The sequence below is a fragment of the Chamaea fasciata genome, unplaced genomic scaffold, assembly GCF_029207755.1.
Source record: "Chamaea fasciata isolate MVZ Bird 193981 ecotype frontalis unplaced genomic scaffold, bChaFas1.0.hap1 SCAF_3, whole genome shotgun sequence".
Lineage (NCBI taxonomy): Eukaryota > Metazoa > Chordata > Aves > Passeriformes > Sylviidae > Chamaea > Chamaea fasciata.
Window position 1 is genome coordinate 7968976 of NW_027094088.1, and position 18900 is coordinate 7987875.

An 18900-nucleotide genomic window follows, 5' to 3' on the forward strand; every position below is an offset into this window, starting at 1 on the left:
GCTGTTAAGATTTCGATCTCCAATAACACAAACACTTGTGCTGTAACCATCTGTTTGTGTTTGCCAATGTGCAAGCACGTGCCACCAACCTGCCAACCCCACAACCCCCGCTTCTGCTGCCCCATGCAATGCACACATCTAAGAAAGGTGCTGGAGGTAAGTGGGTTGGGATCAATAGCTCCAGCTCGCTCCTCAAGGTCGTGTGGCTGCTCCTAAAGTATTTGTGAGGCTGCACCCTCAAATCAGCTCATTTGTCCTTGCTTCTCAGACTACAGGAAGTTTTCCTTACTGTCATTTTATGAGGAGGATTGAAGGAGTACATAGGGAGCTCACGAACGGCCTAAAGGAGGATTTCATAGACTCTCAGCATAATTTGGGTTGGAAGGGACCTTTGAAGGTCATTTAGTCCAGCCCCCCCGTAATAAGCAGTGACATCTTCAATTGGATCAGGTTGCTCAGAGCCTCATCAGCCTCACCTTGAATGTGTCCAGGGATGGAGCATCTACCCCCACTCTGGGCAACCTGTGCCAGTGTTTCATCCCTTCATCATAAAAAAATCCTTCCTTAAATCTAATCTAAATCTACTGGCCTTTAGTTTAAAACCATTACCTTATCACAATGGGTGCTACTAAAATACTTTGACCCCATCTCTCTTATAAGCCCACGTTAAGTATTGAAAGGCTGCAACAGGCTGAACATCCCCAACTCTGCCCAGCTCTCTGACTGCCTTTGTAGCCCTAAATTTTTCACTGGTACCAACACAAGCAAAATTAGAGAGCCCAGTAGGAGCTGACATGGATGTCTATCTCACTAAAATGAAGTATCAATAACCTAGCTCACACTCGATGAAAGAGCCAGTCTGAATTATTTACTGTATGTCATACTTCAGGTTTTAATTTCAATATATGGTGAGATGTACAATAAATTATTCAGCAGCATGACAAATGAAAGCCCAGTTTCAAACCCCATTGTATTTCCTACTCTTAAGTTAACAGTCCAGTTCACAACGATGGCTTGCTAATCTATTTTTGCAAAGGGTTTCTCAACCAGAGAGGCACAGAGGCACACAAGTTTTCCATTGCAGCAAATCTTATCCAGCTTGAATCATTTAACAGCCCATCCTCCTTGAGATACACTAATGAAATACAGCTTGGTTAAGAGGGTCAAATGCACCTGCAGCAGGTTGGCCCAGGAGCTGGCAGTTTGTTTGCTCCAGCTTTTCTCAGGGGACTTGCCAGGGTGTGAGCGCTCTTGTCCTCTCGCTTATATTATTATTCTGTGTGCCAAATAGCTTCTTAGAGATATTTTATTTTACTTTCTAACTTTTTCTCTCCTGTCTGTGCATGATCAGTTTTGTAGGAAGGTCTGGGAAATAGAGCTGGTGTTTTAACCTGTCCAGGCACTCGTTTTTTTGTGTTGGGATAACAGAGAAGAAGGTTTCTTCTTCTGCTCTGTACAGTCACGGGTTCAGTACAGGGATTGTTGCTTGATGTGGCAACTCATTTTTAGAGCAGCCTTGCAAAGTTCTTCATGTCCACTTGTCAAGATATTTTCCATCCTCTTTTTGGCAAACAAAGTAAGGAAACAATTGTCACTGTTTCTCCTTGGGACCTCCTCGGGGACATCTCTTTAGACATATGTCCAGGTGACAGTGATTCAAGTTTTTTTCGTCAGTGGGTAACACCTCTGCAAAATTGCAACCTCCTGAGCAATAGAATATGCAATATTCAGTCTTGCAAGAGTGATAAGTCTAAGATCCAATATTTCCTGACTCATCAGAGCTCACAAAGGAAATCTTTGTACTGTCTGAGGAAAGACATTCCAAGTTTCTGTCCATAAAAGAGCCTAAGTTCTTTAAAAATCATGACATGTTTATGCAGAGTGAAACAATTTTAGGTCAGTTTAGGACATTCTGTCCCTCTAAAATCTGTTCTGCTGACCTTGTGTCCAGATAATAGGAAGTCTATATGTTGTAACAAGAATACTTGACTAAACTATATTTAAAACAAAATCTTCAAAGCCTTTGACCCATACCCAGGGCTTTATACAATGGTCTGCAAACAAAACCTTGTTTGCTGTTTTGTTTATAACTGGCCCAGGGCTCAACTGTTCTGAAATCATGGGCCTACCCCAGAGGTTTGATGATGAAAACTGCTCCCAGTCAAAAGGCTCTCCATGGAAACAAAGTTCCATCAGACAATGGTTCGAGGAGCCTTGAAAAAATTTCGTTTTAAATATTCTGCATCTGATTGACTTATGCCCTACCAAAGGCAGAGCAAAGATTTGGAAAGAGCTCTGCCCATATTGCTGTAATACCTGGAAGCGGCAGATGATGCGTGTGAGCCCCAAGTGGGCATCCTGTGCCCCAGCAGAGAGTGAGTGGAAGTTCCCTGCAGCTCCGCAGTGTGCTGGGATCAGCAGTGAGTTCCCATCACCCAGCCCTTAGTGCAGCCACAAAATCCCCGGAGGCAACGCTGGTGAAAGGTTGTCCCACTGCTGTGCAGGGGTGGAGCAAGGAGCCAAGGGCACTCAGGGCACCAGGAGTGCATTAACCTTTCACTCAGAGGCAGAAAGGCTCTGAAATGCAGCCTCGGTGGGATTGCTACAGAAGGGAAATTGAGCAGCTGCCAAATCCAAAAGCTGATGCTTTACCTGAAGTTAAAAAGCAAAGAAAGTCTCTTTAGGTTTCTGCAGAATCAGAAACCCTGGGATTTCTGTCAGCCTTAAGAGAAACGCCTGCATACACCCTAATGTCCAGATAAGGTATCTGTATGGATAGCTTATCTATGAGAACTCTCCAGCTGAAAAAGCTGGGCTGAAAGGTGTCATATCCACCTTAATATTGGTCCCTGAGGGGAGAAATCTGTTTGTTTCTTCCTTATGAAAAGTAAGGCTGCAGTAAAGAGAAGTGTGAGGTGGTTGGACTTCTTCCACTCCAGAAACATCCCATCAGGCTGGGATCCAGTTACATACTGAGTCCACAACATGTTGCTTTAAGAACAATGGGCAAATCATTCTGTGCAATGGGCCTCAGTTTCTGCACCTGAAATACTCAGTTAAATAGCTACCAGGCATTGCATAACCCAGTTTATACATTTTAGGATGTGCTGACATGCCATATTGCCTGAGCACTTGGTCAGAAAAAATAACAAACATTATTGATATTACAATAATACTTGCAAATTATAGACGTCTGCAATTACATTAAATTAAAACCTGGTGCAGTTCACAATACTCAGATGGGGCAGCATGAAACAGGAACTCTATTACAATCAAACTGTTTCAGCCTAAATATTTGGACATTTAGGATGTAAAAATAAAAAGCTCGAATTTATATAGGTACCTCAGATGGTTCAGCAGAAACAAGCCTTACTTTTCACGAGAAAATAGTTGCAATGGCAGATTTTGCCAGTCCACCCTGTGGTACCGTGACACAATTTGTCAGGCTGAACTCCTTGTGACTTACTGGAGCACAGTTCAAAATTGGAACCTGGTTCTTTGCTGTCCAGCAAACAGTTTCTAGAATATGTACCTTTTTTTAAACCAAAACTGGGATTGCCCCATGAACCAGTGGTATTGGCTGGAGCACTGGACGTGCAAGAAATAAAGGCAGCAGCATCCGCCTGAAATTACTGCTCAGAGCTTAATTAATACCAGGGTTTTCACTCTCGTATTGATACTTTTCCTCTTGAAGTGAATGACCTTGTCACAACAATATCAGGGCAAGTCTGTGAAAACAATGTTGTGACATCAAAGCCAAAACAAAGGAATGTCATCACATGTGTCAGAGGAGGACATGATGGGGTCCTCTTAACAGTAGCAAAATAACGTCACTATGAATCCTGGGACACCTGGGCTACCAATGCTCTCCCTGAAAGGGAAGTGCAATGGGAGAACCTGGAAGGTGGCAATTTCTTTAAAGACCAGGAGATGTGGATGCAGTCCCTAGCGGGAATAAAGAGGCTCTACTGACTCTAATGGGGTTGGACAGATTCACATCTGTAGGAGATCTGGTCCATTGCAACCAAACTGTGGAAAGGATGTAGAAATTAAAATACCGCCTCACTGCAGGGCACATAAATTCATCACCGGCGTGCTCAGGCATTGCTCCTCGTCCCTCACCATGTAAATAAGGCCACAGCATTTTCATCTGTGGGTAAGAGCTCTCAGCTCCTCGTACCCCTCTCCAACGTGACAACCTCCACTTAGGGCTGGTTACTTTTCCGCCTGATGCTTCGCTGGAAGAGCTGCACTGTGAAATCCCTGTTCCCGGCAGCTACCGCCTCGCAGGGGGGGAGTTCCCTGTGCCCCCTCCCCTCTAAGACTTAACAGTGCAGCCTTAGAAAGGGGATTTTCCAGTATAAACAGAGCTAAGCCAAACTCTTCTCCTGGCCTCTCCGTGCCCCAGCCCATATTTGCCCCACAAATAATTACTCGCGGATTTCACCTAGAAGACAGAGGATTTCACTTATAGCCCCAAATAGGCAGGCTCTGACGTAATGGCAGTCTGAGGAATATAGGTCAGGGAGGTGGCCTGGCCACTGGAAATGAATTTTGGAAGCAGAATAAGCAACCCTGTTAGAGGAGAAGATAGTAATCAGCAGTGGTCCTTGGATCTAAACATTTCACCTCCAGCACTCTTGCAGCTACAGCCCTCATCTGTTTCACTTTCCTATTTTAAGTACCTGACTCACATCCTAAATATTGACTTCTATTTTTCTATTAGCACTGGATTTTCAGCCTCCATATTGACTTTGACTGTACCTATGGTTGATACTAAGCCTCTCAGGTCAACAAACTTTTATAGCTGTTAGCTGCTCAAACCACAGTGGGCAGGAACTGGCACTATAGAGCAGTAGCTAGAAGCAATATTATTGGGAATTATAAATTATTCCTCTGCCTGAACTTTTCCTCTTATTCACATAGCTACATTCATTTTTAAACATGTGGCAAACGAATTGCACAGTGAGGACAATTGGGACTCTGTGATTTGGGGAGCACCCGCCACCACTAGCAGGGATGGATTCTCCCCTGGGAGCAGCGGAGTAATGCCGGAGTCACAGCTAGGGTACAGCAGCATAATCTGGGCCAGTAATGCCTGTGAGGACAGACAACACCCAGCCAGAGGATCAGAAGCCCCAAATCCATCTTAGCCAAACACACAGACCCCTAAAGTCTCCTTTGGCTGACGTTTTAGCAGCACACGGAACTGAGCTGTTGCAACCAAACTTCAGAGAGACTTGCCCATCCATCATTTGTAAAACACTTCATGTATGTAAGAAACAATAACAACATTAAAAGAACATTATGGCAGTGACAAAGCCAAGCCTAAAAAGTGAGGAAACGCAGCAATTAAGATTAACTTATGCCTCCCAGTATAATATTTTTCTGCAGACCACAGACTATTTTTTGGAATCAGGACCCATGCTAGGGAGCAGGGACAGGGAAGGTATGTCAAAGATTTTACTGACACAAGATGAGGGCAGCATTTAGATGAGAGAGGAATTGTGCGAAGCTGCATCCCTTAAAAGATGTCCCTTTGGGCGCTGCGGCCCCTGGGGACTTGCCCAGCACGTGTCCCTGCACAAAGAGCTCACAGAAAAGGTTGGTTTCCTGCCATCCCCCCTCTGCTACTCAACCTCACAGACAGCCAAAATGTCACCCGGATTTATATTAAATCTTAAGTTCGTGCCATGTTCACTTTAATGCTTTCTAAAAAGTTGTTATCACTGAGGAAATGATTACTGGGATGATAAGCTATGAATGACTTATTCATGCACTATTTTCAGTCCTTCATCAGTCTACTAGATCTTGTGCTTATGTTCCAATCCTTCACATACTGATTAATTTTTCATGTGCTACCAGGCCTTTTTCAAGCAAAGACTGCCAAACTAATGCAATCTGGCCATTTAGTAAGCTGTTCCTTTCCTTTTTTGTTTTTCTTACCCCATGCCTGGAGTACAAGCCCGTGGAAGGAAGGAAGGGTCTGTCAGAAAACTTGTATGATACTTGTGATTTATTATTAATTGCTGGCACAGCAATCCCCTGCAGGTCACAGGACCCTGCCTGTGCTAAGCAACGTCTGGATGCTGTGCTGGGCAATGTATTGACTAGGAAAAGGGCTTTTCCCAGCCTTTCCATGTAGGCAGAGGTAGTGTCCCCCTCCTATGTAATGGGAACGGCAATAAAGTGCTGGCTGACCAAGTGCACGGGGGGGGACTGTGCTGCCCGTGCTGGGCAAGTGTCTGGAGCTGAACCCTCCACAGCAAACCTAGGAAACAGGATTTTCCCTCACCTGAAGTCTGCAGAATTACAGTTTTCAAGGATTTACCACTTAATGGCAAAATTCTGGCCCACAATTACGCTGTGTTCTCGTTGCCAAAGCACATACATGAGCTGTAATCAGAGAGTGGCTTTTTCCCATCCTCCCTCCAGCTTTGCCATGAGGTGGAAGAAAGTGGGATGGGTTGAGCTTGCTTTTCCCTGCTGCGCCAGGAATGGCACGTGCCTCATCCCAGAGAGCTGCAACTCAAATCCTGTTGCTAAAAGCCTCAGACTTGCAGTACACAGCCCATGGCCCCACCAAAACCAATGGACATCATTCCATCTGCACCTTGTGGCAGGATCAGCACCACAAACACAGGCCATGAAAAGTGGGCAGAACATTAAATAAGTTGTGCCCTAAGGGAAGTGGCCAGCACCAATGCTCAGAGTGAGAACTAACCCTGCTTTGGCAGAGACTCCCTGCACAGCTGTAGCCAGCCAAATCTCTCAGGTGTTTGATAGTTTGATTCCTCACCGGTACAACAAGGAAAAGGTAATCCTGCCTTCAGCAGAGTGCTCTGAGGATGACTGCCCTGGGTTCTGGAAGGGACTCTGATGTACAGCATGTATAATGACTCTCAGATACCTAAACCTGATCCTTCTGGTGGAAACATTTCTAGCCCTTTAGTTCCTAATTCCAGCTATACATTACCACAGCAGCAAGATGGAACAAGATAAGCCTGTTGTCTTACCCAGATCTCTCAAGCTGATCAGCGAACATTTTGGCTCTGCCAAGCCAGCACGATCACTTCCATGCTGCCCCCCTATTCTGCAAGCAATTCAATTATCAGGCATTTGGAAAAAAAGTAAAACCCGCGGGCACACAAAAAGCAGTGCTTTGTGAGCTACCTGTTGCCATCAGGGTCCCAGGTGACCCAGGCTGGCTCTGGTGCGTGCCTGCAATCAGCATGGCTTGTGTGCTCTGAACAGCTTGTCCTTACCCCATCACTCCTCACATGGGAGACTATCCCCTTATTGCCCTCACCAAGGGCCCTGACCTCAATAATTAACTGCGTTTAGCAAGGACATTATTAAACCTGACTCTCTGCTCCCAGATGAGCTATCAGGTGTCTCTCTTTAACCCAGCAGGAACCTTTTTCTCACCCCATGCCCTTCTTATTACCCTTTAATGTGCCCTGAAGCCTCTGGAGCAGCTCTGCCCATCCCAGATAGTGTCATTTCTAGAAGGACAAGGGGAAAAAAAAAAAAAAAAAAAAAAAAAAAGCCCCAAAAACTAGAAGAGTCCATTCCTTAAGATTTTTTTCCTAACTGGCTCTACAACGTCTTTCCATTTCCTTTCTATTTTAATCATCCATCTCTAATAACAAATTCTAAAAACCACAGGTCTATCCAGTCACAGCAAACTGCTCAGCTGTGGATTAAAGCACATTACAGTTTTTAGCAGGACACTACCCCTTTATACCTGTGAAAACTGATCGCATCTGTCTATTATGATTAAAAACCAAGGAGATACTAATAAGTAGCTACTAATTAGCTTGCATTTTAATCTCAGCTTTTATGCCAAACAAACACAGGAGTGCCACTGAAACATAATATAAAATGTCAGCAAATGTCTCCACTTTAGAGCTTGGCAAGTGCAGCTTGCAATGTGCTGATGCCACCAGGGCACAGAAGGGCATTAGGCAATGCTCCCTGCTCCTCTTGGGCTCCGGCACAGGAATACACCAGGCTGTGGCTGGGGCATAACCCTGGAGTGAGTGAAAGCAGTCTAAGGCAGCTTGGCTTCATGAGCAGAACCAAAAACCCAGTGGATGCTGTTTCAGTGGCCGAACCAAGGAGACCTCACAGACTCTAACCTGGTTTTCTACTTCCTTGCTCCTCTTCTGCAGGTTTTTACAAGAGGGATGTGTCAGGGTTCATCTCATGTGTGCAAGGAAGCCCCCTGTGCTACCCTCAAAACGCACAAGCTGTGGGTAACTGGGTTAACTGGGTACCTCAGTCAGATATCAGCAGTGTCCCTGCATCTCCCTGCAGCCTCTGCATCACCTATCCAGCAGCAGTGTCAGCTGCCAGCCAGCAGTGCAGCTCTCCCATCATCGTCATTTCCAGCAGCAGGCACGGTGCCAGCAGTGCCCCTTGCAGTGCCCTATGGCTGCACCAGGCCAGACCTCACTCCCTGCTCCATCTGGGCAATCTCCCATCCCTCCCCAAACCACCTTGTGTGGGAAGAGCTGCTCTGGGGCTGCACTTCTAAAAAAAACCCACCAAACTTTTCATTCCCACTACTGTCCTTTACTACATGTCCTTACGGTGCCCAGCATCCTGAAGTCCTCATCTCCTTCAGAGCCCCTAGGGGCTGCTAGATTGCAAAAAATACACACCAAAGACCAGCTGGAGAGCAAAACATTCCTCAAACCTATTCTTCCACTCATGGCAAGCAGCTGAAAAACTCAGCACCATTCCAATAAAAGGCTGTGACTGAATATTGCAAGTGCAAGTGCGATGAACATTTTATGGATGAGAATGCTCCTGCCCCTCAAAATATTTGTTTTCAATACCCACAAAGTAGTATAATGTCATTTAGCGAGGAGAATTCTGGCAGTCAATGCATGATCTGGCAGAGCTACAAGTACTGTAGGTGTTATGATACACACACAACATGTTTTACAAATAGAAAGTGGTTTCCAGAGTTCTTTAATCTATTCTAATTTCCCCCACCTCTACCCAAAAAAGCTGCAGTTATGAAAATACTGTTGTATACTGAAATATTAAGCTAGAAATCTGAAGAGAGTTGTTTTTTTAAAAAGCTCTCTTTTCAGCGATTCCTTCTTCTCTCTCCTTTTTTTGTAAAGGCAGGTATGTTTTTAGCAACTTAAACAGGTTGGGTTACCCACAAGAAGTAGTAATTTTTCCACCTAGCAGATTGAGGCATTCATACCCTCTTCAAACATTTCTAAATTTATTCTCCAGTATTATTCAAATAGAAATATTTGCATGTACACCCTCAATCGGATAAAACCCTTTTAGTACTAACTCATGAGTAGAAACCACACAAATGAAGAAGATTAAAAAATGCACCTTCTTTGAATCCAAGGAGCCTTTGCAAGAAGTCTTTCCAAAAAGCTGTCCTGTCTCAATTGGTTATTATTTCTTCTTTCTGGAGGAGAATCCTGCTCAAGTGCAAATCTGGTACCTCCATGCAATGAGATACACCCTCACCTGGTTAGCAGCCACACAGGCAAGGGGTTATTAGCCTAATTTACAGGTGGGAGACCAAAGGATAAAGAGACCAAGTGAACTTTGCAAGGCCACCTGAGACACCTGTGGCAGCTCCAAAACAGGATTTTTTTGCTCGAGTCCCATGCCTCAGTCACAACACAAGGCTTCCTTCCCAAGAAATCACATCAGCTGCTTCTTGTAGATTTTCCAGGAGCAGGAAAGCTGGAGTTTGACTTTTATAAGCCTCTGAGGTCACCAGCTTCACTCTTAGGTGAAGTGACCAGACTCAGTTTCAGGAACAACGCCCCTCGTAGAGGGCTCAGGCATGAGCAGAATCAACCACTGCCTCATCCAACCTCCCATCCAAAGGAGAACACGTCCGCTCCCTGTGTTTGGGCACTTCCAAACCAGACCTCCACACAAAATCACAGTGGAGAGCCCAGCCTGATCCCACAAGGAGCATGCCAAGGAAGTATCAGGCAGTAACATTAGCCCTGTAGTGGCGTCCTGCACCTGAGCCATGGGGGCCTTGCCTTGCCTGGGCAGTGCCACAGGACTGGGGACACATCACTGAGCAGCTCAGCACACAGCTGAGCCTTGCTGCTTCAGGCAGCACTGACTACACAGTGCACATCCACACCGTGAGGATACACGGGACGTTTCTTCTGGGAACATGGATGAATGGGCAGATGTCTGCTGATGTCCCAAACCGGTGGCATAGACATTTCATAATCCAAATGAAGATGTTTCTAGTTTGTCTCAGAGGATAATCCCTAGGAAATGCAGTGTTCTTGATTGACTCACTTGGAATGGGGGATTAGCAACCAGGGAATGAGTTCCCCTATAGGGAGAAGAGCAAGGTGGAGGAAAACTGCAGCCTACGATCGGGTTTGGCAGGCTGGGCTACCCTAGGAACAGGACAACCTAAGGGAGCAGGACCTAGAACCTACTGGGGTTTCTCAGGCTTCGTGACCTGTTTATTCCCACAGCCTACTCTGTTCGATCCAATACATCTGTTCCACAAAGAACAGCTTTTCCAATTGTGAGCTTCTATCCACACTCCCAGCATGGAACATCTCCCAGACATCTTTAAATTTCTACTCCTGAGGCAACCATGAGGCTCCATGTAGGTTGTGATGAAGGAAAAGCTCTTATGCTGCACTTCTAAAGAGGGGATTATGTGATGCTGAGAACAGGGCAAGAGCAGGGTGGTACCTGTGTATCAGCTGCAGATCACAGCCATGAGGTCTGTCTGTAGCCTCAGGATAAAAACTGAGATAATAAATTGGTACAAATTACATGAATTACCTAAATAATGCTTGTTAGAAAATTACATCTCCATGCTGCCATCCGTTAGCCTGCAAGCAGCTCCATAGACAGCAGAGGAACTAACACAAAAATAAAATATTACCCAGTAAAAGGTGGGGCTGAATGATTGTGCCTTTAGCATTTCCTACCTGCTTGCAAATAGACTTCCACCATTATAACTCAATTTACCGGGCCAGATTCTCACCTGAGCTCAACAATGCTGATTTAGGCTAGCTCTGAATCTGTGACTTACAAGCATTTGCTGATGGCCACTGTGGTCTGTTGCCTGTCTCCAGGTTGTTTGCTAAGTTCCATAGCATGGCCTGTGGTGTTCTCCCTCCTGCTGCTGCCCAGCTGCCCCGAGGTAACAAATGGTGAGCCCAGTGTTCCAGAGCCATTCACCCATTTGTGACAGGCTCTTTAACCTCACTCTTCCCCTTGCAAATCCAACCTGGGAGACACAACCCTGACCATCAGTCCAGTCTCCAGTGGAGGTGAGTCCCAACCCAGCAGACCATGTGGATAAGTCCTGAGGGACTTAAGCATGTGCTTAAGTTCTCTGCTGGATCAGTGCCTTTGCAACCAGTCCGACTGCTTTGTTAGCAGTGCTGAGCACCAGGGCTGAGCTCCAACAGGAAATAGCAGCTTCCCTTTGAAGTCCTGCCACTGATGTTCACGTAGGTGGGACTTCAAAGAAGAGCCACCGCTTCCCCTCCCAGTATCGGAGGCCCCAGTGTTGGAGAAGCAGTACTGCTGGTTTTAATTGCATGAAGGGATGCTTTAGGGCAGACGATTCAGCCCTTCTCAGAAAAGGGACAACTTGAAAAAGTTCCCACCTGCTGGCAAGAGACCCAAGGAGAGGTGAACCCGCACCCCAAAATACCCATTAAAACAAAGGTCTGTGGAAAGAAATCTCATTCCCTTCTGTTCCCTGTTTTCCACAGTGCTACTGAAAACTACCTTGTGAGCATCTAGTTTACTCTGGAGCTGTACTCCTGGCCAGCGTAAGGGCCCCTCGCCAGCTGGACGTGGATGAGGAATGGCCAATCTCAGCTCCCATAATAGAGATCACTAGAACAACTGACTTCAACAGCAGCCAGACTGAGCCAACATGAGGAAATACCCCCACAGGCAACCTACATGGCTGATTCTGCTGCTGACTGACAGTGCAATCACACACCGGAGCTCCTCTAATTTCTCTGTATCTCTTTTCCTCGAGGGAAAACAAAGCAGAGAAGTCCACATCCTAAATGGTGTCAATGAACTCAAATGACATCAAAACGTGGCTCCACCTCTTCTCTTGCAGATTGCCAATATCCATCTATTCTCTCAATGTTCAGCCAGAAGCAAGACTCAGTCAGAAGAGAGCGGGATCAGACCCTTAACACAGAAAACCCCGGAGACCATGGAATGCCCTAGAGAAGCTGCCAGCATTCCCAGGAACAAGAGAAACAGCACAGGATTTACATGCATGCGCAAAGCTCTTCCATGTTCATATTGCTTGTTTTTTCCTCCCTGAAATCCTTTCATGTATCCAGATTCCATACATTTCTCCATTCAAAAGCCAGCTACACGAGCAGGCATGGATTTTGAAGGAAGATGAGTAATTCTGTGTTCTTCAAGGAGTTCTTTGTGACCTCACTACAAAGAGTTCAGCTGAGCTCTGCTGTTCTTGTTACCAAGAACTTCCCATAGCCCGGTCCTCTGCCCTGGTCAGTTCATGTTTTGTACCTCCTCACACAACACTTGCACATTGCTTTTGGAACAAACTTGAGTCAGCAGGAAAGCAGTGTATGCCAGTGGGGATTAATAAGAGCAGGAATTTTAACCCCAGTAAAACCAGCTAAGCAAAGATGGGCCCCAAAAATGCAGAGAGCTCTCAGTGCCAGACCCTGAGGGGCTGACAGCAGCAGTGCACTGTGACAAGACTGGACTTGACCACTCAGATGATCCCAGCCCAAACCCTGGTGTTTGCTCTGGTGTGAAGAATGACCAAAAAGCTCAACTGAAACAATTCCTGTCTCAGGATGGAAAAAATGAGTGTGGAAAGCCACTCGTGTGCCTTTCAGCAACACAGCCATGGTTTGCTCAACCAGCTCGACAGCAGAACAACTTGCATAGAAATGTTTGAAAAAAGATCTCTTTTCATCAATAGAAAAGTGATTTTTTTTTTCAAGACATTTCTCTTAGAGTTTTGAACTTCTACCAAAAAAATGCCGATGCGCATTCTCAGCCAAAACTATGCAACTATTCTATAACCAGCAGTTTCCCATTAAAGATTTTGGAGATTTAGGAGTCTGGGGGTTTTAATTGCTATTTTTTTTCTGGATATTTAATCAACATTTTCCACTGAGGGAGGAAAAATATTCTGGTCAAGTTGGTTTCCTTGCAAGGTTGAGAAGGGCAAGGGGGAGGAGGGGTCGCTGTATTTTTCCTTAAAGACACAAACATTCTCTTATAACTGAAGTCACCATGCACTTGTGAGCCTGACAAATTTAGAGGACTTAAAATCGATCAGTAAAAAAAAGAGCTTAACCACAAGGGAAGTTCTGGTAAACCCTTCAGCTTTACATCATAGACAACATTAATTTTATCACAGCCTTGAAAATTAAAATAGAAAAATGCATCTTCTTGGAAAACAGCAGTTATTTTCTTCCCCTGCTCAGATATTTTTATAAGTTTGGTTCCACCAGCTTCACTCCTGTTGAGAATCACCTTTCCCTGCAGGGCAGAGCATTTATTTAGAGGTGAGATATTATGTCCCATGCAGGACACTGAGATGCCTCCACCCAACAAAAACTCTACTGTGCAGCTGAGCTGGACCAGCTACATCCCAGGTCCAAGTCTGGTTTGCAGCATTCCCCACAGTGTCTGGATACTGGCCTCTATAAATAAACAGGCCAGAAGGTCTGGAGAAGAGGTGAGGCCTTTCTCATTAGCTGTGAGCAAGGAAGGAAGTTGTACCTCACCAAAGACTGCGGGAATTCACAACTCCCTCCTTCCCTTTAACAGCACTGCTGCAGGCGGAGAGGAGCAGGGCAGAGCAGCCTGACAGGGATGGTCCAGCAAAACTGTTGAGACAACCAGTGAAATTAAATCCTGCACATGAGTAAGGGTGGCAGAACTTGCCTGACAGATACCTTTCTTGCTGGCTAATCAGAACTACAATTTATAGCTCTTTCCATGAAATCTCAGCAAAAGAACACAATGGCACACTTGGTCCGGTTCACTGGCAAACATGTCTGAACCCTTGTTTGTTCAGAGAATTCATTTTGATAGCTCGTTGTCACCCCCAACATGTTTTTCTGGTTACTTACACACATTAGCTTAGCAAAACTTCCACTGGGAATAGGTTTTTCTGGTCCAGGAGGAATCTTCTGGGCAAAATAAACCTGGCTAGAGCAGCCAAGGATTTCAGCAGCCAGAAGATGCTCTTTTGAAGGCCTGATACAGATCAGGGAGTTGAACTTGGATCTCCTAAATCCAAGAGGGATGTCTTGACCCCCAGGCAAGAGACCATTCTTGAATGTTTCTTTCCTGTAGGAGTCACTTCACACTGCACAGAAGTCATACAATATCTGTTGGTAACGGCCAGACCAGTTCTGCAGAACAGTGCCCCAGAAACAGCAGGATCATGGCCCCGAGTCTCCATGTGCCAGACCAGTGACTTGGCTATCCACTGGTTTATTGCAGCCATGAGAAAAAACAAATCCCTTTACAGATCCTGTGTCTTCCAGGCAGAATAGAAAAAACTGGAAATCTCACAGCATCCTGAGCAACAGGAGAAGCGTTTCCTCCCCGCTGTTACGGGGGGCAGATCCGCAGTGTTTATCACCTCTGTCGCCAGAGTCAGGATCTGGCCTGCTGCCTTCCACCCTCATTCAGAATGCACTTTCATCTCTAGTATAAACACCAAGGAATATCAAAAGCCCTGTTGACAGTACTGCTCTCATTTTCTGCTTTAAGAAGTTGCCAAAAGGTACAAAATTAAACTCCCCCAGTCACAGTAGGCTGTTTTGTCAGTTTATCCAATCAGTAACGTAATACTATCGCAACTTCTATCATTCTCTCTTTTCTTTCTTTCTCTCTCTTTCTTTCTTTCTCTTTCTTTCTTTCTTTCTTTCTTTCTTTCTTTCTCTCTTTCTCTCTTTCTCTCTTTCTCTCTTTCTCTCTTTCTCTCTTTCTCTCTTTCTTTCCTTCCTTCCTTCCTTCCTTCCTTCCTTCCTTCCTTCCTTCCTTCCTTCCTTCCTTCCTTCCTATTTCCCCTGGAAGGGAACACAGTTCCCCCAAAAATGCAATCACAGCATGAAATTTCAAACCAGCAATATAAATCAAATATCATTGTGATGACTCTGAGGAATATTTCTTTGCACAACACATACATTCTCCAGGCCACAGGGGGTACACTATGGATATTATTGTGCTAAAGGAGCTTCTCTGGGAATTTTCTCTGGAATTGCAGGAGTCAGAAAGAAGAATACTGTGTTGTCCCTCACCCACCATCTCAAAGGGCATTTTGAGGACTGGCCCTCTATTTCTCATTATCTTCCTAGCTCCTTTCAAAACTAATTGGAAAATGTGGGCCTTAAAAATATAGAATTGGGTTCTTCCTTAGTTCATTAACAAAAACAAGAGCAATATGAGCAGCACCATTTTACAAACAGCAGCTCTGTGGAAAACTTCTAGGAAAACAGGAGCAATGCCAAATGTTTCTCTAGCTCTGGAGTTCCTAAGCAGTGAAATACATCGCCATAGCAAGGCATGCGTGACATTTGCAAATGACCTTCACTGGAAATCGAAGTGTAACATAATTCATTCTTAATCTATTAACATATGACTCATTAACATATTAGTAGTAGTAGTGGTGTTAATAGGAGTAATACTAATAATCTTGTCATTGTGGTGCTAACAGGTCCCAGCATGCCAGGTCTTCTACAGGCCTTCAACAAAAGGATTTGTGACTCAGCATCACAAAGGCGGTGACACAGAGGTTTGATAGCCTTACCAGTTACTTCATGGGATGTGTGCTATTCTCTCTCCTTATCTCCCCGAGGAATCATGGAAGATCTAAATGTGCAATCGTAAGGATTGTTCAGGTGTAAGATCTCTGATGGTATCTTTGCTGGACACGGGATGAAACCCTAAAGAATGTTTGGGGTTTGCTTTTTTTTTTCATACTCCTAAAATATTTCTGTTAGTACTCCATCAGGTGTGAAACGCCTGCTGAGCTCTTGCAGAGATTTCTGCTTCTCCAGGGTGCAAGAATACTCTCACCTCAGGGAAAGGTTTTATGAAGTAATTTTGCAGAATTTGTCAAGAACTGCTGGGGAGGAAGAACACACAGCCTAAGAAATGCTGTTGTACATTGCTTTTTCCACCCTTGATTTCCATGCTTGGAAATCTCACTTGACACGAGTTGAGGAATGACTGTGTTATTTGGGATTTCCAGGAACACAGTTCCCGTCCTGCTGAGGGAAGGTCCCCACATGGCTGAGCCCACCCACAAGGCTCAGCCAGCAGTGCCACCCAGCCAGCAAACCCCCAGAGCCCAAAAGAAGCACACTGACCTCCAGCCCAGCTCTTCCAGAGAAGAGTCACACTCACAGTGGTTGTGTTCTGCAGGGGCAAGGGCTTTTACAGGACAGTTGAATTATTGAGTGATTTCTGATGCTATAACACGGATCTAATTTACCGTATGTGCAAACACTGCTCACAAGATTTGGGGAGAAATCAAAGTTCAGATTATAAGTATCCTTGAAAATCTGACACTTCTAAGAATCCAGTGTTTGGGTCTTGGCTCTAGAAAACTGATTAGAAGACTGAGGAGTATCCCTGGCTTCACGTGCAAACAAAATCTGCAGGCAGAAGTCTGCCTCTGTAGAAAATGAACAGATATTCTGTGGTACCTTGCCACACATCCCTGAATCTGTGGGATCCAAAATCCAGACCACAATGGAAGGGAAGACTGGGCAGGCTGGGAGCCACAGGTGGGATGGAAAAATATCCACAGTAGCATTATATAAGGACAATAAAAAGCATGGCTCTAATTACCTTCCTGCTCAGCCTCACCACACTGCAATGAAGTCTCTGCCATTAACATCTCATCTACATAGAAAGGTAGAGCACTGTAGAGTATTTTAGAACAGGGAAAGCACTACAGTTCTTTTTGGAAAGAAGAGTTGTATGGTACAAAGCACTTTGACACCAAAATAACTGTGTTCACGTAAGGTCTTGTCCCAGTATAACCAGTGATAAAAAAAAACCCTTCAAGAATATTTTCCTAACAAAAAAGTTGTATCAGGGTAATTTTTACTGTAAACCAGGCCTAAAAACGGTTCTTCAGACTAGGTTCCAGGAAAATTGTCTAATATTCCAACTCTTCCCCGAGTGTTGTGATGTCAATTACAAACTTTAAAACTCCTGACAATGCAATGGCCCCAGCCAGCCTTGGGGTCTGCCCAGAGACACTGAAGGTGCAAAACCAGGGGACTGATGCGAGCTCCAAATCCAGAGATTCCAAAGAAGGAAACCCCTACAATCACAGCCTATCCACCATTCAGGTGGGTGCTAAAGGACCCCCTCGGAGGCTGATGATGGAACTGCTGTCTGGTGCTGACTCAAGGGAGCTCTCCAGCCCCAAGACCAGCTGTAGACAGCGCTCCAAGGCCATAGCCTTGATAGGGATGGCTGGGGTCACCCAGGGAGTTGTCAAGGTTCACCTTCACGACTGGTTTATCTGCCTCTCACCTGCTGGTTTTTCAGACCCCCCCAAACTATTATTATCAAGAATCTTGTGTTAACTACTATATGCCTGAGTGAGTGAGTAGACAGGCTCATCGGCTGGGAATGGCAAAACAAATTCTCAAAGGCAGCTCTCTCCTCCTCCCTTTCCTCAGGCTTACCTTTATTTTTAAACACAGAATTAAAACCAGTCCAGCTCACTCCACTCCAGGTAGGAGGGAAAAGGCACCAGGATCCTCCTTGCCTGCTTTTAGTCTCTTCCAGAGCTCCACACAGATCTTCCAGCTGATGGGCAGAAGCATGTTAATTGTGCACTTACTGGAGCAGCCATAGCTCTCCACCTTCCTCCTCCAAGTTAAACATCCCTCTGCAATGTCCGCTGGCCTGAAAGATACCAAGTGACATCCCATTCCCCACCATCCAAGAAAAGAGGAAAAGCTCCCTGACGCCTTTCTCCTACTGTATTTCTGAATATATGAACAGTCCGTGTCTTGGCAGGGGAAATACACGACCTGAATCATACAGTGGCTCCAACAATTTTGTGACATCTGCAGAGCTGTGAACTTTACCTTTGCAGGGCTTCTGTGAAGCCTCTTTTGCTGAATCACACTCCTCTCCATAGGTGGGGACAATCTGCCCAAGACTTCTGCGCTGCAAGAATATGGACTTTCATATTCAGACTGCTTTTATGGAGGCATTGAGAAGAGAGCTCCTAAATTGAAACCACATTGCCCAGCCTGAGCCAGAGCCTGCTGCATGAGCCCTGTCTACTCCCTGAGTCTTTCCAGTGCTGATTGCTTCCCAGCCAGAGCACAAAACAGGAGTGCTTACAGCTCCCGGGAATCTGCCAGCATGGAAACTGTACTTGAATAACGGTTTGCAAAGCTCCACTGGAGCTCTGGGACAGGCTTCCATCTTTCCAGGGTCTTGGTGGGCTCAGTGTGGTCTGAACAGCTCTTTGTGCCTGTAGCTGCCGCAAGAGAAACACCTTTCCTCTCTTTTTTTTTTCAAAAGAGAAGCTGTTGGGACGTGCTCACCATCTCGCTCTCTTTTGATAACCCTTTCGGCATCCTTCCGTTTTCTGGTTATTCATTTGTTACCCCTGAAATCTGATTCCTGATCTCAGGCCTCTCTTATCAGCCCCTTTCACTGAGGAGTTCCAAAGCAACGGGTTAGTTTTAATCTCTGTGCTCTTTCTCTGTCCCCGAGGCCTCGTTTTGCTGGGGAGGAGGTGAGTGATAGGCCTGACATTGGAGGGGGAAGGGGCTTCCATCCATTAACTCCCTGTTATCTCTCTATTCATCTGCCCACAAAACAAAGGTATGATTGTTGCTTCAGCTCCCAGAC

At 45.4% G+C, this 18900-nt stretch overlaps 1 long non-coding RNA gene across 1 annotated transcript; it reads right to left on the bottom strand.

The window, feature by feature from the left end:
• Window positions 1-850: 850 nt before the first annotated feature.
• Window positions 851-7345, bottom strand: LOC136287583 (uncharacterized). Its single transcript, XR_010720178.1, has 3 exons — window positions 7174-7345; window positions 7017-7093; window positions 851-1704 (listed from the first exon to the last, which is right to left on the bottom strand). It is a non-coding gene; the product is annotated as an uncharacterized lncRNA (long non-coding RNA).
• Between the last annotated feature and the right edge of the window lie 11555 nt (window positions 7346-18900).